The following is a 21,136-nucleotide window of genomic DNA, read 5'->3' as shown; positions in this document are numbered from 1 at the left end:
CCTTGGTTAAAGTGTTAATACATTTACCCTTCAGCTCATTTGTTAATCGAAATTGGAAAAACATGTATTTATAACAGAGAGATGTGAAAGTTACCACTTATTCAATTTTAACATTACTAATGGTATGGCAATCAGGCAACATGTACCTTCCTACATGGTATAATATGAAAATTTCAGTATAGTTTATGGAATTTTCTTATAAAATCTTTTAGATCTAATGTACAGTCTCAGTAAATGTAGGACCTAAAGAAAGAAGTTAATACTATAAGGACACAGATACTCACCATATAGATTGCTGTGCCAAACAGCATAGCCTAATTCTCTTTAGTGAGTCCAGTATCACGAAACTGCTGCGTGTGTCAGGGGTTAGACTGAAGAGGAAGCAAGCAGAAAGAACATCAGATGGAAAGGGCTTATAAGCTAAGTGCGGGCTTGTATATTTTAAAAAGAGTGATATACTAGTGTATTCAGAGTATGAGTCCTACCTGATGGGAAGCTTCTGAAGAGCTCTGAGCAGAGAAAGAACATGATTTCACTCACTTCTTAAACAAGGAACTCTGGGAACATGATAATAACAGACTACAAAGAACAAATAAATGAGAGAGAGAGAGAGAGAGAGAGAGAGAGAGAGAGAGAGAGAGAGAGAGAGAGAGAGAGACACCAGAAAGGGGTTTCTTGAACAATCTAGGCAAAAATGATGTTGGTTTGAACCAGGTAGTAGAGGACAAAGGGTGAAAGGAAGGTCAGGATTCTAGATGTACTTTGAAAGCAGAGACAACTAGACAGATGTGTAAGTTTTGTGGGAAAGGAGGACAAGAATGAATCTTTAGAATTTTAGAAATGGTGCTTTGGGGGCAGAGAGGCTCAGTTAAGAGCTCAGTTAAGAGCACACTGGCCTGAGGACCTGTGTCCAAATTTCCAGCACCCACATGGTAGCTCACAATTGTCTATAACTCCAGTTCTAGAGGATCCCACATCCTATGGCCTCTGTGTATCAGGCATGCATGTGGTACACAGATATACATGCATGCAAAACACCAAACAGATTAAAAATTTGTTTTTCAAGTTCTTGGCCTTAGCATCATCTTCTTTGAAACTCCTGTGCCATGAAAACTTAGTGGAGGAAGAAGTAAATGCAAGGCTGAAGTGCAAGGGAAGAAAGATGAGGTAGAGGTCCAAGTGAACCGGCTTGTTCACCCACAAAGATTGAAGAAGCAGAAGGGATATGGACTGCTGTGTGCTACTGTTAGTATAATTCTCACTGGACCTGGAAAATCACCGTCTGCTCACAGAAACCACCTGAGAGACTTGACTGCCTTCATTACAGCCAAATTGGTTCCATTGGCCCTCTGCCCTGGAGCTATGGCATTCTGGACTAGTTCTGTTCTTGCTTGTGGCCAAGTATAACTCATATATACTAAACCATCTTTCTCGGCTGAAGAATAATTAAAAAAAATCAAACGTTGCATTTTGTTTTACTTGAACAACTAAAAGATGTGAGTAGATGTTAACTAAGCTAAATGACAGAAAGAACAGATTTGTTGGTGGGAAGGGGTGTGGTGGTGGCATATAAGGCCAATGGTTCCATGCTGGATGACAATTTTAGGAGGTCTACTAGAAATTTATGTAAGGGAATCCAACTTCAGACAGAACTGAGATTGTAAATTAAGGGAGGTCTATGGGCTGGATATTTGGCAGGTAGATCTCTGTGATTTACATACAGTGAGTTCCAGACCAGCCAGCACTATACGTGAGAGAGATCCTGTCTCTTTTTTCAAAAGTTTGGGGAAGAGGAATTAGCAGAAGGGACTGAGAAGTGGCTTGGCACAGAGAAACTGTAATAAACATAGTTCATATCTGATTCAAATGTCTCATATCTTCTAATATTCATGAATCCATGGTAGGTTAACTTGAATGTTTAGCAAGAGTGAAAGCACCAGCACACAAACCAGGCAAAAATCTCACTTCTAAATTACTGACAACTATCCCCAAAGGCAAACGAAGACAGTACTTTAAGGAGAAGCTAATGAACTTATCGGAAAATCAAATAAATACTGAGAAATGGCAGAGGTAGACATCAGTGTTATCAACTGGTAAGTCAAACTCTGTTCCTACTCCTAGAATATGGGGACAGAAATATGGTGGTATATGTTAAAAAAAAAAAAAAAGAGAGAGAAAGAAAAGAAAAAAATCACCATGAAAATGTAGAAAATTGCTTCAAATGTTTTCTGTGCAATAAAGCAATACTTAGAAGGTAAAGTGAATGTAAGAAGTATAGACTTTAACTGGGAGTTTAAAAGTAGAGTATATGATGCCACTACAAGTGGGCAGTGGCAGCTATGATCATGAAAGGTTGTTTTTCTGACTCAGTTTTCTCAGTGGGATTAGAAACAAGGACTTCTATTCAAAGTAAAAGCTGGGAAGGAGACAGTGACCATAGGAAGTGACTGAAGATATAAACAGTCATCCAGGAGGAAATGAAACCAACATCAAGTGATTAATGAAATGTAGTATGATTTCCAGGCAACATTAAAGGTCAACTTAAGGTCATAGTCATAGATTTAAGGCACGATGTATGTAAAAACTAGATGGTTTTATAGATACAGAGTAGGCAAAGAATTGGATTTAACTGGCCCTATGATTTAAGCCATGCAAAGCAGCTCTTTTGAGAGGTATATAAAATGAGGACATATAGTATACAAATGAGAACATACAGTATACAAAGGAGAGATGGTAATGAGTGAACATGGACTCTAAATATATACCTTTCGTATCTCTTGAAACCCTACTCCTTATTCTTAGCCATAGGTAGCTAGCACAAAAATCCTCATATCCTTGAACATGTCTCAGAAGCTTTCAATACCCTCCGCATTCCTGGACACCTCTATAAGGATGCAACTTTTACTTAGCCCTTTGAGAGGACTCTTTTTTCCCCCTACACTACTCAAATACAAGGGAGGACTAGAAACTGCCCTTCTTGTTCCATACTGCTAATTACAGGATATTCTCCCTTTGTCCTGTACAAAAATCCCCTGCTCTGAGTCATATATTATCAAGCTCCATTATCCTACTACCTTTCCTACTGTAGTCATTTATGGCTCTGCAAGGTCACCCTTTTCATTCCTTGATAATTTTAGCTTCTGGCTCACTGTCACTCCAATACTATTTCTGTCATGATTCTTATTGATTTCAACACCCAAAAGAAAAATCCATCTGATATCCTGGCCTCTTTATTTCTTGACTTTCTATATATAACACTGATCCTGTTCTCTCCTATCTGAGCCTCTTTCCCTCATGGTTACACCTTAATCAGGCCATCTAAAGTAAAGTTTAATATCTATAGCTGAAGTTGCATCTCTGTTCTTGTTGCTTTGGTTTTTAAGACAGGATCTGACTATGTGGACCAGTTGGCTTCAAATGTACAGGCCAGCTCAGTTTGCCTGCCTCTGCCTTCTGAACACTGAGATTAAAGGTATGCACTATCATGCCTTTTTTTCCCCTAGTGGGGCTAGAAGAGAATGTACTGCTCTTGCAAAAGTTTGGTTCCCAGCACCCTCATCAGGTGGCTCACAAGCACCTGCAATTCTAACTCTAGATCTCACCTCTAGCTTCTGTTGACAGTTGTACTCATACTCCCTCCACCCCCGATTATAAATAAAATAAAACCTTAAAAAAATCCCAGATGAGTTTGTAGTACTGGCAAAGTTGAGAGAATATAATACATCAGGCATATGACTGTTCTCTGTAAGAATCCATGCTACCAACATCAATAGGTAACAGAAAGCAAAGCCAGGGATGGATGTACCTATAATTTCCAGCACTCAGCAGGCAGAGAGGCAGGGAGATCTTGAGTTTGAGGCTAGTCTTGACTATATAATAAGATCCTAACTCTTCCTCAAGCCCTTGCTAAAAATATAAAGAAAAATAACAACAACCAACTAGAAAGCAAGAAGGAGAGCCCTGGGAATGCTATGTTGTCCTTCCCCTTTTAATTAGACTCTTTGAAGGAAGACTGATATTATTATATCATACAGTTGTGGTTCCAAGAATTATATCATTATGTGGTTCCATGGCTACGTGAATATCATTGCACACACTTAGACAAATCTATATGGTAGAGTTTACTACATATTTAGGTTATATGATATAGTCTGGCCCTAAGGCTATAAGCCTATAGACCTTTTTACTGCACTGAATACTTCCAGGAGTTATAATATAGTTAATTTTTTGTTGTCATCTTAATGGTACTTAGAATCATATGGTAATGTACTGAGTATGCCTATGAGGGTGTTTCCAGAAAGGTTAAGACCTACCCTGAATGTAGGTGGCACTATCCTAAAGATTGGGGTTATGAACTAAATAAAGAGGAGACAGCCAAATGAATGCCAGCATTCATTTCTCTCTGCTTCCCGATGGTGCAAGCTACCACATGCTCTTACAACCACGCCTTCCCTGCTATGATGGACTGGACCCTCACCAACCATAAGCCAAAATAAACTCTTATTTTAAGTTGCTTCTTGCCAAGAATTTGGTCACAGCAATAAGAAAAGTAACATATAAGATAATGTACATGTAAATCCAAACAAAAAAGATACACTACCTAAGGCACTTAACACAAATGGAATTTACAGGACTATAAATTTCTCTCAGTGAGTCAGTGAAAGAATTGTCAATGAATGTGGAGCCTCAGGGCATGACTGTAGACGTTATAAGGACTATACTTAAGCTATAGTAAACTTATATAAAAATTCCCTTCTTAAAAACAAACTAACCTTAGCTTCTATAGTATATTTACCTTTTAAACTATTGACTTTCATATGAGACTCAACTTAAATACAGACACGCTGCACAGTTGTATAAAAATATTTTCTTAGCTCAAGTCTAGACAGATTCACTGCTGATTTTTTTTCTATCAGACCTTCAAAGAATACCAATGAGCTTCAAATTCTTCTACAAAAATAAGGATGACCCTTCAAAACACATCCAATGAATTCACTACCTTGATACAGCAAAATAAAAAAGGAAGATTTAGATAATTTCCCTTGATGAACATAAACACAATACTCAAAAATCAAATTCAACAACACATTAAAAAGATCATTCATCATGATCCAGCTGGATTTATTCCAGGGACACAAAGAGGTTCAACATATGCTGATTAATACATACCACATAAACAGAATTAAGTATAAAAGCACTGTCCATGTCACTTGATACAATGAGGCATTTATGCAGCTAGAAAGATGAACAAAATCATGTCTTTTGAAGGAAACTGAATGGAAATGAAATGGCAAATAAAATAAGCTAGACTTGAAAAGGTAAGTTCTCGCATGTCTATTATAAGGGCAATCTAGAGAACAAACAAGGACAGCACGAAAGTAAAAGGGAACTATTACAAAATAGGAGAACCAAAATGAGGAAGAGAAAATATGGAGGAGTGAAAATATGATCAAATTAAATTATATGCATGTATGAAAATTTCACAATGAAGTCATTATTTTGGATAATATTGTGCTAAGAAGAAACAAAAGGAAAATATATTCTTAACATTGTTTTATATTTTTTGTTGGTAAACTCAATAGGAGATGGTGGCACATGCCTTTAATTCCAGCACTGGGAAGACAGAGGCAGGCCAGTCTCTTTGAGTTTGAGGCCAGCCTGGTCTACAAAGCTACACAGAAAAACCCTGTCTCGAAAATTTAAAAAAAAAAAAAAATCAAGACATAAACACACACATTCCTTGAGGCTTACACGGGGCCACAGTTACTAATATCACTGTCTTTCATTTCTGATCCTGTCCCGTTAGAAGGTGTTCAGAGGTAATAATACTCAAGAAGCCATCATCATCTTCTGGATCCTCCTCCTAGAATCTGCCTTAGTTACTTTTCTATTGCTGTTATAAGACACCATGGTTGAGGCAACTAATTAAACAAGGAGCATTGAGCTTCTGGTTCCAACAGTTAGAGTTTATGATGGTGAAGTGAAACATGGTGACAGGTGGCTGACACAGTAGCTGAGAGCTCACATCTTGATCCAGAAGCAGGAGGTAGAAAGAACACTGGGAATGGTATGAATCTTTATAAATATTAAAGCCAGCCCCAAGTGCCACACTTGCTCCAACAAGGCAATATCTTCTAATCCTTCCCAAACAGTTCCACCAAATGGGAACTAAGCATTCAAGCATTCAAACATGAGCTCAGTGGGGACATTCTCATTAATATCATCACTGCCTGAGACTCTTTCCAGAAATGCGTGCATGGCAACAGCTGATCTGCTTATAGGTAGACTCTGCCTTATGAATTCTCCTATTAACAAAAACCTATCAGTATTGGGGGTTCATGTTTTCAAACTTTATTTATTATTATTATTATTATTTATTAATTATTTTGTCTTTTCAAGACAGGGTTTCTCTGTGTATCCCTGGCTGTCCTGGAACTCACTCTGTAGACTAGGCTGGCTTCGAACTCACACAGATCTGCCTGCCTCTGCCTCCAGAGTGCTGGGATTAAAGGTGTATATCACTACTATCTGGCTGTTTTCAAACTTAAAAAAAGGGATGCTATTTTTATTTTAAAATTTGTGTCTGTGTGTATTTCAGTAGATTGTGTGCCCATGGAGGGCAAATGTGTCGGATCCTCTGGAGCTGACATTGTGAGCCACCTAATGCGGGTTCTGGGAACTAAACCTGGGTTTTCTGCTGCAAGCCATTTCTTCAGCTCCATTTTCAAACTTTTAAAGGATTATGCTGAGGTCTAAATAAAACTCTCACTGTGAATTTTCTTAGCAGTTCTTTTTTCTTCTCATATAGTTCCCCCCCCTTTCTTCCAAAGCTATGGGTGTATGAGGCAATGGGAATTTTTTAAGCTCCACTATAATCTTTTAAGGCCACATTGGGTATGTGGTGGTCCATTGTTGGCCAAAATATCATTATGTGGTATATGAATGTTCTCAAATATATTAGGACTGTGTTGAACATTGAAATGTAACATCTAATTAAATTCTTATGCCAACAGTAAAGTCAGCGTTACCTAATAGATGAGGATACCGAGGCCAAGATAAAAACAACAAAACAAAACAATCAAAACAGAAACCCAGTACTTGGTTATATTACCAAGAAAGCTTAAGAATTGTAACTTGAACCCAAAGTTTTCTAATGCGTATAACCCTTTCCTCCTTTATCACTGCTGTATTAAGTCTAAAGGAACATGGAGAATAAGTCTCCAGGTTTCTCCATGTCTATAATAGGAATTGGCCTCAATATCTTGGTTGGAAGGAGGGAAGGAAGGAAGGAAGGAAGGAAGGAAGGAAGGAAGGAAGGAAGGAAGGAAGGCAGACAGGCATGAACAGGAGGAGGGAATCTGTAGAACATTGCAATGGATAGAACTTAGATCAAACTTTTTAAACTCCACTTTCATTTTTCACAAAGTCTGAGATGAAGTCATTAAGAAATAAAGTTATGACTCAAAACAGCTATATAAAGTAAAATCATATCAAATAAATGGAGTAAAACTTAGGACTTTTAAGAGGATGAATAATGTTAAATGCTCTTGGAATGTCACCCTATATTATCAAACTTTGTAATTATAATTAAAACAAAGAGCTTGTACAACAATAAAACTGACTAGGACATAATTAAAAGCACATGAAAAAATAGAATCATATCCAGAAATAGAACACCATGTAAAACATGCCATAAGGCCAAGCATAAAGCTTAATTTAAAAAAAAATAAAAACAAGTGACCTGTGAGATTAAGTCTACAGGAGGCAAATGGAAAATGCACAAGACTTTAAATGTGAAAGAATGCCAATGTCAGGGTAAGAAAATACAATTTAAAGAAACAATGGAAGAGTAAAATATGAAATTCAATTTGGAGAAAACAATTTCAAGAATGAAGATTCATTGTCAAAAGTCACTGAACAGAACAAAAATGTATAAAAGACTTTCTATTTATTCACCAAGTATTTATTAAGCATTTGCAACACTGCAAGTTTCTCAGTGAGGGGGTGATGGGATTCAGGGGGCAATGTGATGGGTCAGGGAAGCAGAAGCAGATGAAGCAGGAACCCACTACAATCCATTCACTTTCATATCCCTAACATGTAGTCACTACACAGCATGAAACAGAAATTCAATAGTATGAACTGTCAGATCCACAAATGAGGTAGAGGAAGGAGACAAAAGCTCAGTGGAAATATCTCTAGCTAAGAAGAAAGTGCTGGATTCTTTGAGCTGGCTTTTCATGTTCATACATGTGATGGCTTTCTCATCCTACTTCTTGGTACCAAGGAACTCTCTATTTGTCCAGCCTTGACCACATCTTTGGCTAGGTCTTCTCACAGCTAAGACTCTCGGTAATTTTGGAACTGGGCTTGTCCACCAAATGAGCATATTAAGTACTCATCTGCCTACAAATAGCAATTTCAGGCAAAAAAAAATATGGTCTTGTGGAACTCAAGAGTAATTAATAGGGAAAGGATGTAGTTCAATTGGTAGAGCGCCTACCTAGTATGCATGAGGCCCCTGTAGACCAGTCCAAGGACAAAATTAAAAACCTGATGTGATGGCACACACCTGTAATACCAGAAGTTAGGAGGTGGATGCAGGGGGATCAGAAGTTCAAGGTCATCTTCCAATACACAAGTTCAAGGATAGTCTGACTACATGAGACCCTGTTTTTAATAAAATAAAATGAAAAGTGAGTAGTTAGTATTAGACGAAACCATTCAAAGAAAACATTTGAAATACAATATCTAATACTAATTCCAACAAAAAATATTTAATTTACTTTGAAATTCAATTTGGAGAAAACATGATAGTGAGATCATATGGGAAGGCAGAAATAAGAGCAAAGTTCAACTTCAAGAAAAGTCAAAGAAGAGACACGATGTAGTCCATCACAAAATGCTGGGAGAGGTATGAAGGCTGAGGATATAGTCAAGAATTAGAGAGCAAAAAGGTTGAGAATAAACAAGAGTTGTATTATGTACATAAAAAAGCACACAATTAAAACCATTAATTATATAGTGTATGTGTATGTAAGCAAGCATGGTAACTAAAGCCAAGTAAATACTGTAACTGATAATTGATACACTACCTTTTTTTCACAAAAATAAGATCCAAATGAATTAAAGATCTCAATTTGAAAAATAAAAGTATAAAAAATATTTTAGTTTATTCAATCTCATATCCCCAACATGTAGCCAGTACACAGTATGAAACAAAAATTCAGTAGTATCTTTTTAATGTTAATAGCAGAAAATTAATTAATTAAAAACTCAGATTAAAAAGTTTGTCTCTAAAACAATACAGGCTATTGTTACTACTTTTCATTGCTACCAGAACAAGATGGAAAGATCCCATTGCTTGTATGGTAATCACAAAACAGAAAAATCAAGCTGAAACTGGGTTAGAAGCTTCTTGGCTGGCTAGCTTTTATAGTGATGGAAGGTGTCATGTAGGTTGTTATGAGAGGAAAGTCATCAAGAGTCTTACTAAATCCTTTGTTCTGCACTGTCTGCCTGAAAGATATGTCCATTGGTACATCAGGGGTTACCAATCACTTTCTGATTAGACTTGAGGCCTGCTCTATTGGAGGAACCAATGCCTGGTACAGTAAACCTGGTCAAAAACCCTTGGCCAGGGAAGTTCATAGAACCTAGTGGGAAGATACTATTGTTACTTTGACAAATGGACATGTACTTATCAAACTACCTGCTTTCTAGGATTCAGCTTTGGTCAGAAAAGCCTTTTTTTGCAATGGGTGTCAGTTATTGTATAGATTCATTAACTAGTCAAGGTGTTGAGAATTAGTGAGTGCTGAATGAGAAGTCTCTGTATAAGCCCTTCCAAGGCTCAAGGAACACTTGTGTTAGAAAGAATGTTAAGAGTTGGAGTAAGGATCAGAGTGTTGTAGAATATTATTGTTTAGGTATGACATGACCATTCTCTCATGAACTCATAGCAGCTGCAATTCCCTGCAAGAGACTAGGACAAGATGGGTCCCATTAAGAGGGAGGAAGTGGGAAGGAATGACAAGGCCCTGACCCTCCCTGATGAGTTGCTGGAAATTACTGGCTGCTAGGATAAAGGGGTACATTTTCTTCAGTGTTGTAGACACAGCTAAGATGCCCATGTTTCTGTAAATAACTCTCTTATATTTGTATACACAACCCCAATTAAACTAGTTAGGACACACATGTGCACACACACACACAGATACAAATAAAGATATGATAGTAGAAAGCAGGTTACAAGTTGAGAAGAAGAGAGCAGGGAGTGTAGGAGGATAATGAGAAGGTAAAGAATGAATATGAAAAAATATACTATATGTATATGGATGTAAATGTAAGAACAAAACTCATTAATATGTGTAATTAGTATAAACTAATAAAAAAGAATTATACAATGATTAAAATGCTTCATAAAATCAAAAGCTATAAATGCAAAAGCTATAAGCAAATCTGTTATCAAAATTAACAACTTAAAAAAAAAAACCACAAAGGGGGAGAACTCTAACATAATAGAAATATGTTTGCCATTTTTATAATAAAGAATGAGTATATGGAATATAAATATTTTATGCTGCATATAAACAGGATGTTTTGAAAGCATAACCAACCAGCATTTTGTCACACAGCACGGTAACTATAGAATTAACAATAATATTGTATGCTGTATGTGCGAATACCACCCCCCCTAACAAGCACACACTCAAATCTACCAATCACTTTCACACACACAAAGGGAAATTCATTAAAAATTGAAAAATTAAAGAATCAATGGGACTGCAGGTTTGAAAAAATGCTAATCTAGATGATATCTCTCTGGACTTGCTACTGGGAGAGATTGTTACTAGATTGTCTCTTGCTTTAGAATTCAGAGCACTTCTCAGTAGAATCAACACTTTCTTTCCTTAGTACATGGGACTCTCAAGTGCCTTTAATACTCACATTCAGGTGGCACAGCACCTGTGGACCTCTATTCACTTTAGGAGAACTCACCATGGATGAGGGGTTCTAACCAGATATGCCAGAGAAACACTAAGGTTGTCAACAGGAACCAAGCTCAGGGAAGACAAAAAGCTAACACCTGAGTGACAGAGCTTATGGGAGGACCTAGCATGATAATAATACATCAGTACTACTCTCAATGTCATTCTGGGCCTCAGTCCTCACAACTGTAAAACAGTGAATATGTCTGTGAACTACAAATAAAAAGAACTGTGCCCTGCTATGGCATCTAAGGCTTTAATGGCATATTCCATTCATAGCCATTAATCTTGGTTTTTGAGTTTTGATTTCATAGACAGGAAGTTTTTAATTTTTTTAAATCCATATGGACTTCATTCATATTAAAGATAGATAAATAACGGAGAGTTCACACACATATAATCCTGGCACTTAGGTGGCTGAGGCAGGAGTACTACTGTGAGTTTTAGGCCAGTTTAGTCTATATAGTGAGACCTTGTTGTTGGAGGAAACAAAACAAAACAAAATCCCAAACCAAAATAGACTAACAAACAAGAAGAGGGATAACCCAGACACTCTATCTTTAAGTAGGGTGGGGGGAATCATTAAAGTCCTGAAAGATGAGAGGCAGTCTGAAGGAGAAGAGAGGTACTTCTAGGAAAAGTGAATTTTCACAAAGAGAGGGAAATGAGAGAGAAAGCTTATTAGGGAGAACACAAAGGTCTGAGGTAGGCATGCTGGAAGAGGGTATTATTTGCAACTCAGTCAAAAACAACCACAAAGGAGAGTAGAAGATGAAGTCAGAAAAATGAAGGTGTGTGTGGTTGGGGTGGAGAGGATGGGGGTTAGTGGACCTTAAAGGTAAGTCTAAAGCCTTGGAGGACAGAATTTAACTTTAACAGGGCACTAAAAGTTCTTGTTCCTGTGTTGATAACAGGCTGTAGAAGAGAAAGGAAACATCAGGAAAAAGAGGGTATTGTAATAGTCTAGAGTGGTTGTTCTCAACCTTCTGCAACTCTTGAAAACACTTCCTCATGTGACCCCCAACCATAAAAGAATTTTCAATGCTACTTTATAATGTAGATATTTGTGGTTTCTGATGATCTTAGCTGACCCTAAGGGTTGCAATCCACAGGTTGAGAACCGCAGACCTAGATGAAATATCATGGTGGTCTGAGCAAGGCAGAAACAATGAAGATACTAGAAAGTCATTTAATCTAATGACTTACCACTCTGAAGGTAGACTCAACAAGACAGATTGAACATAAAATGAAAGAGAATCAAAGGCGATTTAAGGTTTTTTGCCCTGGGCTTCTAGAATAATAAAATTACTTTTTACTGAGATGGGATAGATTATGGGAAATGTAGTTTTGAGATAAAAGTCTGTAATCTTCAATTTTCAGAGGTTAGGAAGATAATGAGAAACTGGGGGGGGGGGGGAACTGAACAGAAAAAAAAAAAAGCCTCAGTAAGGTAAGAGGAAGTACAGAAGATGAAGTGTGCTAGAAACTGAGTGAAGAAAGCATTAACAAGCAAAACAAAACAGTGCAAGATGCTGTTGAAGAAGATAGAGAACTGATTCACTGGTTAGCAATGTGAAAGTCAGTGTTGAACTAGTTCAGCAAGAGGACATCAGTGGAGAAAAGTCCTAATTAGTACAGATTCAAGGCCTGACTAGTAAGAAACAAAAAATAATATGAACTGGATAACTGTGGAGTGGATCAGAGTTAGAAAGATTTAGATAGAGTCAAGAGACATTGGAGACCACAGTGCCTTGTATCAGAAGGTACTGCATTTCCAACATGTAAAACAGTGCCTGGCATATACAAGTTACTAAACAAATATTTGTTGATTGACTGAAGTCATCATGTATTTTTTCATCAAGAAGCAGCTTCTAGAAAATACAGTAAAATATTAGGATTCTTGGTTCAATATGGAAATATGGCCTTTTACTTTACTGTTATGACTGAAAATTTCTCAGGGACCTTATATACCTAAAATTGACATCCCATTGTTGTGGAGTAATCTTTTTGTACACTGTGAATATGTGTCTTTTGTTTTTGTTGTTTTTTTTGAAGACTGCAACTCTTTCGGCACACTGAATCAAAACTGACCTTTAAAATCTCCTATGCCAGGAGGACAGCGAATGGAGAGAGAAGTAGGAGAAAATGAGGGGGAGGAAAGGAAAACATGTGCGACCAAGAATATTGAGCCTGGTTAGGAATAGAAGATAGGAAAGAGAGAGATAGAGACAGAGACAGAGAGAGATAACATAAAAGAGGGAGCCAATATTGGTTTGAAGATAAAATTGAACACAAAGAAAGGTCGAGAGAACTATAAGACTGCTCCCAACTAACAAGTTGAGCTTACGTGGAAAGGCTATCATAAATGCCCTTCCCGGAGAGTGAGATCAACAACTAACTTCTCCATGGAGCCCTCAACTAGTGCCTGTTGAAAACAGGATCAAACACCCATACATAAACACTGAGTCGAACTAGAACCCAGATGCAGATGGAGAGGACAAGACCATGCGGCAGAAACACATAGAGACAGCTTACCTGAACAAGGAGAAGCTAAGGGCCACTAGACTGATAGCTGGGAAGCCAGCATGGGACTGACTCAGGCCCCCCTGATTATGGGTCTCAGCCAGAAGGACTGAGCAGTCTAAGAGACCTCAGACAGTGGAGCCAGGATATATCCCTGGTTCACAAAAGAACTTTTCGAACATATCCCCCATGGAGGGATAACTGCCTTAATCTAGAGACAGGAGAGAAGCCCTAGTCCCTACTTCACAGAACCTGTCAGATCTACATGACCCCAACTGGATGGCACTCCCCTACTTAAGGAATTGGGGTAGGGGGATGGGAGGGGAGGGTGTTTAGAGTGCCTGTGAGAGGGCAGAGAGGGTAAAAGGGAGGGAAGGAGGGAGGGAGTGCCTGGGGTGAGGGAGCGAGGGAGGGAGGGAGAGGGAACTGGGATTGACATGTAAAATAATATATTAAACTAAAAAAAAAAAAAAAATGTTTTGACTCCAAAATTTAAGTTGAAGGACAAGTTACTGGGGAAAAGTATTTCTATTTTTGTTTCCACAGAAAATGAAAAGATGTGGATTCCTTCCAGACTAATGTGGTTTGATCACGCCAGACCGCCTGAAACAGAGTACAAGCTGATCCTACATTCAAAACAGCTGGACAAAACAGCCCTACATACTACAGCCAGGATATCTGAATCTTCTTCGAATCCCCCAAGACAGCGCCCCTTACCAGCAGGAAGTAGTTTGGAAAGAACGATGCCCAAATTCCCAAATATTGTGTATAAATGTTTGTTTTCATTTAATTGGACTGTTATATAAAATTAAATAAAATTTAAAAAAAAATCTCCCATGCCATGTTGAGGTCTTCAATGAAGAACAAACAGAATGTGTATATCCATTTTTATGACAATCCATCCTAAATATTGACTCTGAGTATTCAAAGTAACAACATTTACACTTTCTCCCCACCCCCTTTCTCTCTGGACAGAGTCTCACTATGCAACCATAGCTGGCTTAGAACTGGCTATGTAGACCAGATCACAAAAATCTACCTGCCTGTCTCCCTGAAAGTGCTGGGATCAAACCATTCCTTATGCCTGGTTTTTACACAAGCTTTCTGATACCAAAGTTTGTTCAGTGTTTTTTCTCTCTGACCTCAACAAGGGTATGAATCTCCAATTTATAGCCACCCTACCAATGATAATGATTTCAAAGCATGAAAAAATTTTACATGTATGCAACTGGAAAAATCAAGTTCTAATATCAAGTTAACTGGAAAAAATGCTGCAAAACTACTGGGAATCTGACAAATATGCATTTCCTAGCACACTCCATTTTCAATATGCCAACAATCTGGTTTTTGTTCATCACTTGAATGGAAGGATGACGTCAGGGTTACTGGAGCACAGATCACTACTGGCCTTTAGAAAATCTTGGCTTTCTAGATAAGCAAGAGACTTATGGTCAAATCACAAACATCCAAAGCAAGTCCTTCAGGAGTCTTCAGGGTCCTAGAAAAATATCTTTCACTGAAAAGCAGTCTTCAAAACAAATGCAAGCAACTCCCCCTCAGGTAAATAGATCAGGCACTGTCAGAAATGTTTGGGTACTCAACATAGTGAGTATCTGCTATGTAGCCATAGATAGCAGCCCCTTCCTTACCATGATGCCTTTTCAGATAAACTTTTTAGAATCTTTGCCAATCTAGGTTGGAAATATAGCAGAGTGGTAGAGCACTTGCCTAGCATCTGTAAAGCCCTGGGTTCAATCCACAATGAACTGAGTCACTATTTTCTTATGGTCTACTCATTTCAGTCTGGTTTCTACCTTTTCCATTCTAGGTTGTCTCTTGCTAAGGTCAAAGATTCCCATCTTCTGAAGTTTAACAGATTATTTTCAGCCTACTTAACAACTGGATGATTCTTTTCTTTTTTCTTTGGGAAGCATTATCTTTTTACTGCAGTTGTGGCATACCCTAAACTATAATTAGTTTATTTATTTATTTATTATTAGTTTTTTGATACAGGTTTTCTCTGTGTAACAGCTCTGGTTGTCCTGGAACTCACTTGTGTAGACCAGGCTGGTCTCAAATTCACAGAGATCCACCTGCCTCTGCCTCCTGATTTCTAGGATTACAGGTATGTACTACCACTGCCCAGCTACTACAATTAGATTTTAAAGAAAGTAAAAATCGAGTATGGATTACTATTTTAAAATACTTTATTCATTTATTATTTTGTGTATATGGGTATTGTGCCTGAATGTGTGTAGTACTGATGCCAGTGGAGGCCAGAAGAGGGCATTGACTCCCTTGAAACTAGAGTCACAGATAATTGTGAACCTAAATATGGGTGCTGAGTCAACTCTATCTCCAAGTATGGTTTACTTTTAAAACCCTTTAAATTCTCATTTAAGTACAGTGTGCTTGTCTATATGCAAACAAAACTTTTTTTCTGCCTCATTTAATTAAAAACTCCACAGTATGCATTCAGTTGTCACATACCTAACATCAAGCAAGGTACCTCTCTATTTACTTCTCATTATCTTATTCTAAAACAAAACAAAACAAAAAATCCCACACTCTGGGGCCTCTTATGTTGCTAATCTTGGGTTATTGGCTCTCCTTCCACTACTCAGTGGAGTCATCTGAGGAGCATTTAGACGAGGCTGCCAGCACTAGAGAGGCTAAACAGAATGAGCAATGTTACTTAGAGGCCATCTAGTGCTTCAACAAGTACCTGGCCTTGGAGAGCTAACTAGCTAGACCCCGACTGAAAAATTAAAATACCACCACTATCACCACATACAACACAAGTACAAACAAACCAACCCAAAGCTACAATTCAGACCAAATAAATAGAAACAAAAATTTTTTAGATGGACCTCAGCATTATTTTTTATTTTGTGTGTATGCAAATGTCTGTGCAGTGGCGTCTATGTGTTACATGTGCACATATGCACGCTGGTGTGTGTGCTCACGTTCATAGAGAGAAGCCAGAGAAGGCTAATAGTCTCTCACTGAACCTGGAGCCAGGCTAGTGGTCAGCAAACTCCAATGATCCTCCCTTCCCTGTCACGAACTGGAATTACTTGCAACTGTATTGCCACGCATAGATTTTTGCATGGATACTGGAAATTCCAAATAGGCCCTCATACTCGTGCAGCTCTTTCCCAGCCTCAGCATTAGTATTTTTTTTTTTAAATCACTCAGTGTTTCCAACGTAAAACCAAAAAGAAAATTTGTCTCCCGTGACCAGGGATTATACATTCAAAAGCACACAGAATTAGGCCAGCAAGTTGGTTCAGCTGGTGAACGCATTCGTACTTCGAGACTGAGTTGGATCCTCAGAACTATGTGGTTCATCTACACGCATCTTCAATGCCAGCACTCCCATAGTCAGATGAGAGATGGAGACAGAGAAAATAACCAGAAAGCACACGGGCCAGCAAGTCTAGAGGTGGCAGCACAGGAAAAAACAACAAAGACCCTGCATCGACAAGGACACCCAACTCCTGAAAGTTATCCTGATGCTTTGACCTTTTAAATATAGTCAGTCCCTCATGCTGTGGTGACTCCTAACCATAAAATTATCTTATTGCTATTTCCTAACTGTAATTGTGTTACTATTATTAATAGTAATGTAAATATCTGATATGTGACCCCCACGGGATTCTGACCTACAGGTTGAGAATTGTTCTAAATACTATCAACCACACCCCTTAAATACATTTCATATAGACACGTACTTCTTTCTAGCTCCATTGCTATCATCCTAGTCCCAGTTATTATTTTTTTATGTTTTAGCTACCCTGTTCAAATCATTTTTTCCATATGATGATCTTTCACAAATATTGGTCCAGTAATCTCATTTCTATCAACTTATCCCACAAATATACCCATACACACAGGAACTGGTATATTTATAGTGTTCTTTATAATGAACTGGAAACATTTACATACCCATCAAAGGGAGAATTGCTAAATAATCTGTAATGTAGCCTATAAAGAAATACTATTAAATCATTCAAAAAAATAAAGGACATATACATCAAAATGGGTACATTCCCAAGGGACTATTAAAAGAACAGAGCACAGTGTGCTACCATTTGTGTAAACAGGATGCCTATCAAAAAAAAAAAAAAAAAAAAGTCCAGAATGTTAAACAAAACTATAGCAGGCATCTATCTATCCAGAAGGGATGGGGAAAAGTAGCTGGAAGAAAATATTGTGATTTAATGGGCCTGGACAAGGGCCCCACACTGGTTTAAGTCCTTGTATGATTCTAGTGGTAGGCTGGGCTGAGAAATCAATCAGTAGCAGAAAGTTTCTGCCTACTTTCTTATTTCTTTTATATCATTTGGCCCCCTTTCTCTTCAAGTTCCAGCCACACTAGCTTCTGGGTTCCCAAGAAAAAAACTATTCTTTCCCGTCTTCAGGTTCACAGCTCTCCCTTCTTCTGTGTAGAATACTGTTTCCCAAGCTTTACTTAGCAATTCCATGTTTATCCTTCTGAGTCCATCTCAAATATTACTTCCCCCAAAGAAACTTCCCTCAGTTTCCAGAGGAGGTCAAGATTAACATTTTAGGCACTCAGGGAAACCTGTGCTTCTCCTTAAAATTTAACACAGTTGCGATGAGATAACTGTATAATTACATGTTTACACCAGTTACCTCTTCAGACTGTAAAAACCAGAAATGCAGATATTATTTATACCTGTGGTTTTCAGATCTAACCTACCATCCAGGTGGCAAAGTAGGCTGTCACATATGAAATAAATCATTTCTCTTGCTCTTACTTAGGAAAGCAGATAAATTCAACAACACCTCAGCTAACAAGGGTGATGTTGTTCTGGGATTAAGGCAGCAGCCCATTTACAACAGTAGTTTTCAACTAAGGATAACTTGGCCCTTCTCGGAGAGATACCTGGCAATGTCTACAACAGTGGTTCTCAACTTGGGGGCTGAATGACCTTTTCAGAGGGATTGCCTAAAAACATCAGAAAACATAGATATTATGATTCACAACAGTAGCAACAAAATAATTTTATGGTTGAGGGTCCACATTACATGAGGAATTGTATTGAAGAGACACAGCATTGGCCTAGAAGCAATTTTGGTTGTCATTAAGTATGTGTATAGTACTATACTAATAGCTAGGATTCTAAGTCAGGAAGGTGGCTGGCTAACCATCCTCTATTGCACAGGATAGCCTTCCACAACAAAGTATTATCTGAAATAAAATGTCGACAGTACCATGAACGAGAAACCAGGACAGAGAGGGCAATACTCAAAAGGGCAGTCAATTCTACTCCTTGCTTTGGTGGGGTTTTGTTGTTACTTTTGTAGCAGAGGGAGGGGATGGTTGGGATGGGAGGTTGAATTGGATGTCAGGAAGAGTTTCAGAGACTTACAGCTTGAGTTACCCGTTGAAAGATGAGAGGGCAGATCAATTGTAACTATACAGATCAGATATGAGTCGTTTATTAACTTCAAATATCCTGTACTCCATAACTTCCCAATTCCTTTATTCTCTACCTGCTCAAGCAAAACTTTCTCTCGGGATATTTGGTTTCAGCTGAATTTTAAGGCCAGATGAAATCAGACCAAGATGTCAGACAGCCTCTTCACTATGCAGAATGTTAAGCATAGTGACATTTTAACATGTGCCAATCTTATGCATCAAAGTAAAGCATTAGCTGTTTAATATTCGGGTTGTTAGTGTATAAAACTATCACTGAATCCAATAACTATGTTGTTCCTGGTAAAGATTTCTCCAAAGATTTCAATTAAAAAACAAACAAACAAAATACAGCAAAACTTTGTATTCCCCATCTGAGCTTCCCTGTTGCATAAAAGATGCAAACTTTCCCCCCACAAATATTTCATGACTATGTCTGTCAGAAATGACCAGAGCCTCTTGAATGCAATAAACGCGAATAAATCGCGTGCAAATCAGAAGCCATCTGTAGATTTAAAAAAAAAAAAAAGCTTTTAGTAATGGAGACCAGTGAAACAAATTGAGATAATTTTTAACAGAACCAAGGAAAAAGCCCTGTGTTTTACTACGAGTCTGTTGCCTGCTTAGCAGGACGCCCATGCTCTGACCTAGTATGGCAATTTTTAGGGTCTCTGTGCTTGATGCTCTGTTTACAAGAAACTGAGGCCAGACACTAAAGAAGAACAAAGAAAAATGTCTGGCACCAAACAGGCGGGGGACGTTTTGTACATAAATGAAGATCCCAGGAGGAACTCTTCTTAGATTTTGAAAGGTACTACAAATCATTCCCTTCGCCTGCCTGTTAAAGCATTTATTCTGTGTCTTCAAACTATTTTCTACAAAGAAAATACCCTATAATTTACAAACAGCAATTTGTCTTCCCCCTCCTCATTTGCAGTGCATTGAGCGGGATAAAAATTTCCTTAGGCTTTATCGGAGTGGGAGGAATGGAAATAATGTGAGCCCAACACAGTTCCGACGCAACATCAACTCCAAGCCGGGCCAGCTGGTTTCCATCCAGCGGTCCCCAAGGAGAACGCCCCTCCGAGGCGGCGGCCGGGCCGGCGCGGCCGTGGGAGCCGCCGAGGCCCTCGCAGCTCAGCCACTCGGCCGCCCTCCACCTTTGTTTCAGGTGCCCGTGCTCCCAGGGCGGCTGGGATCCCGCCCGCCCGCCCGCAGCCCCGAACTGGTGACACATCCTTCTTTGGCTAAGTCTGGCCGAGGCCGGGCAGGGGGCGGGGAAGGAAAATAAAGCCTCAGCGCCGAACGACGTGACTCTCAGTTCTTCCAGAACCTTGGCATTTGCCGCCCTGCCAAGCTTTCCTGTTAACGAGTTCCCGGCCCAGGCGTCCCGCGAGGTGGGAGGCGCCGGCCATCCGGTCCCCCGGCCTCCTCCGCAGGGCACCCGGGCCAGCGCTCCCCTTTGCCGCCAGCCCCGGGACTCGTCCTCCGGCGTGCCTGCGCTGCGCCCGGAGTCCCCGCACCGCGCGCGGCCCCTGCGGCCAGGCCAGTCCCCGCCCCCGGCCCCGCCCGCCCCGGCCTCCGTGCGCCGCCCCTCGGCCTCGCAGCCTGCCGCGGGCCAGGGGCGCAGAGGAGAGCTGGCCCGGCGCCCCGCGTCCGTGCGCCTACCTCAGTGCCCGCCGCTCCTCCTCCAGCGGCTGCCTCCCTCGGCTCTCCAGCGACGCGCCACACACCGCCCCGGCTTCCCGCAGCGCGGGGTCTGGGCCGCTTTCGCCGCGCGTGAGGAGCCGAGGCCTGAGCGCGCCCCGCCCAGCCGCCCAGCCGCCCAGCCGCCCGCCGGCGCCACAGCCCCGCCCACCGGCCCCGCCCCCGCCTGCCCCGCCCACCTGGCCGCGCCTGCCGTTCCCCCCCTTGGAAAGGGGGCCCTGAGGGGCGCCCGGAGAGCCGCTGAGGCCGCCGTTGTGCACAGCTTTGTATAACGGAGATGGCGACTCGTACTATTTGGCGAAGGAGTTTCATGCTCAAAGTATGCGTTTTATGATGGCCGTCACTGTTTTTATTGCCTGTTTTACTGTCGTCTTTCTTAGCTGTCTTGCCCTTCTGGGAGGCTATGTGACCTAGACTACCGTCTACACTCCTCGCGGTGGCCAGCACCTGCATGTTTCTTTTCGCTCAG

General features: G+C 39.9%; 1 protein-coding gene across 1 annotated transcript in view; it reads right to left on the bottom strand.

The window, feature by feature from the left end:
* The window catches only part of Ppp2r3a (protein phosphatase 2 regulatory subunit B''alpha), a 126,885-nt gene extending 106,089 nt beyond the window's left edge, over positions 1-20,796 (bottom strand). The window contains exon 1 of the mRNA XM_051206235.1: positions 20,629-20,796. The gene's annotated coding sequence lies outside the window, so the exon portion shown is untranslated. The remainder of the gene's footprint in view (positions 1-20,628) is intronic.
* Positions 20,797-21,136: the final 340 nt, after the last annotated feature.

The sequence above is a fragment of the Phodopus roborovskii genome, unplaced genomic scaffold (assembly GCF_943737965.1).
Source record: "Phodopus roborovskii unplaced genomic scaffold, PHOROB, whole genome shotgun sequence".
Lineage (NCBI taxonomy): Eukaryota > Metazoa > Chordata > Mammalia > Rodentia > Cricetidae > Phodopus > Phodopus roborovskii.
Note: the sequence above shows the minus strand (reverse complement) of the source record. Positions and strands in the feature narration are given on the sequence as shown.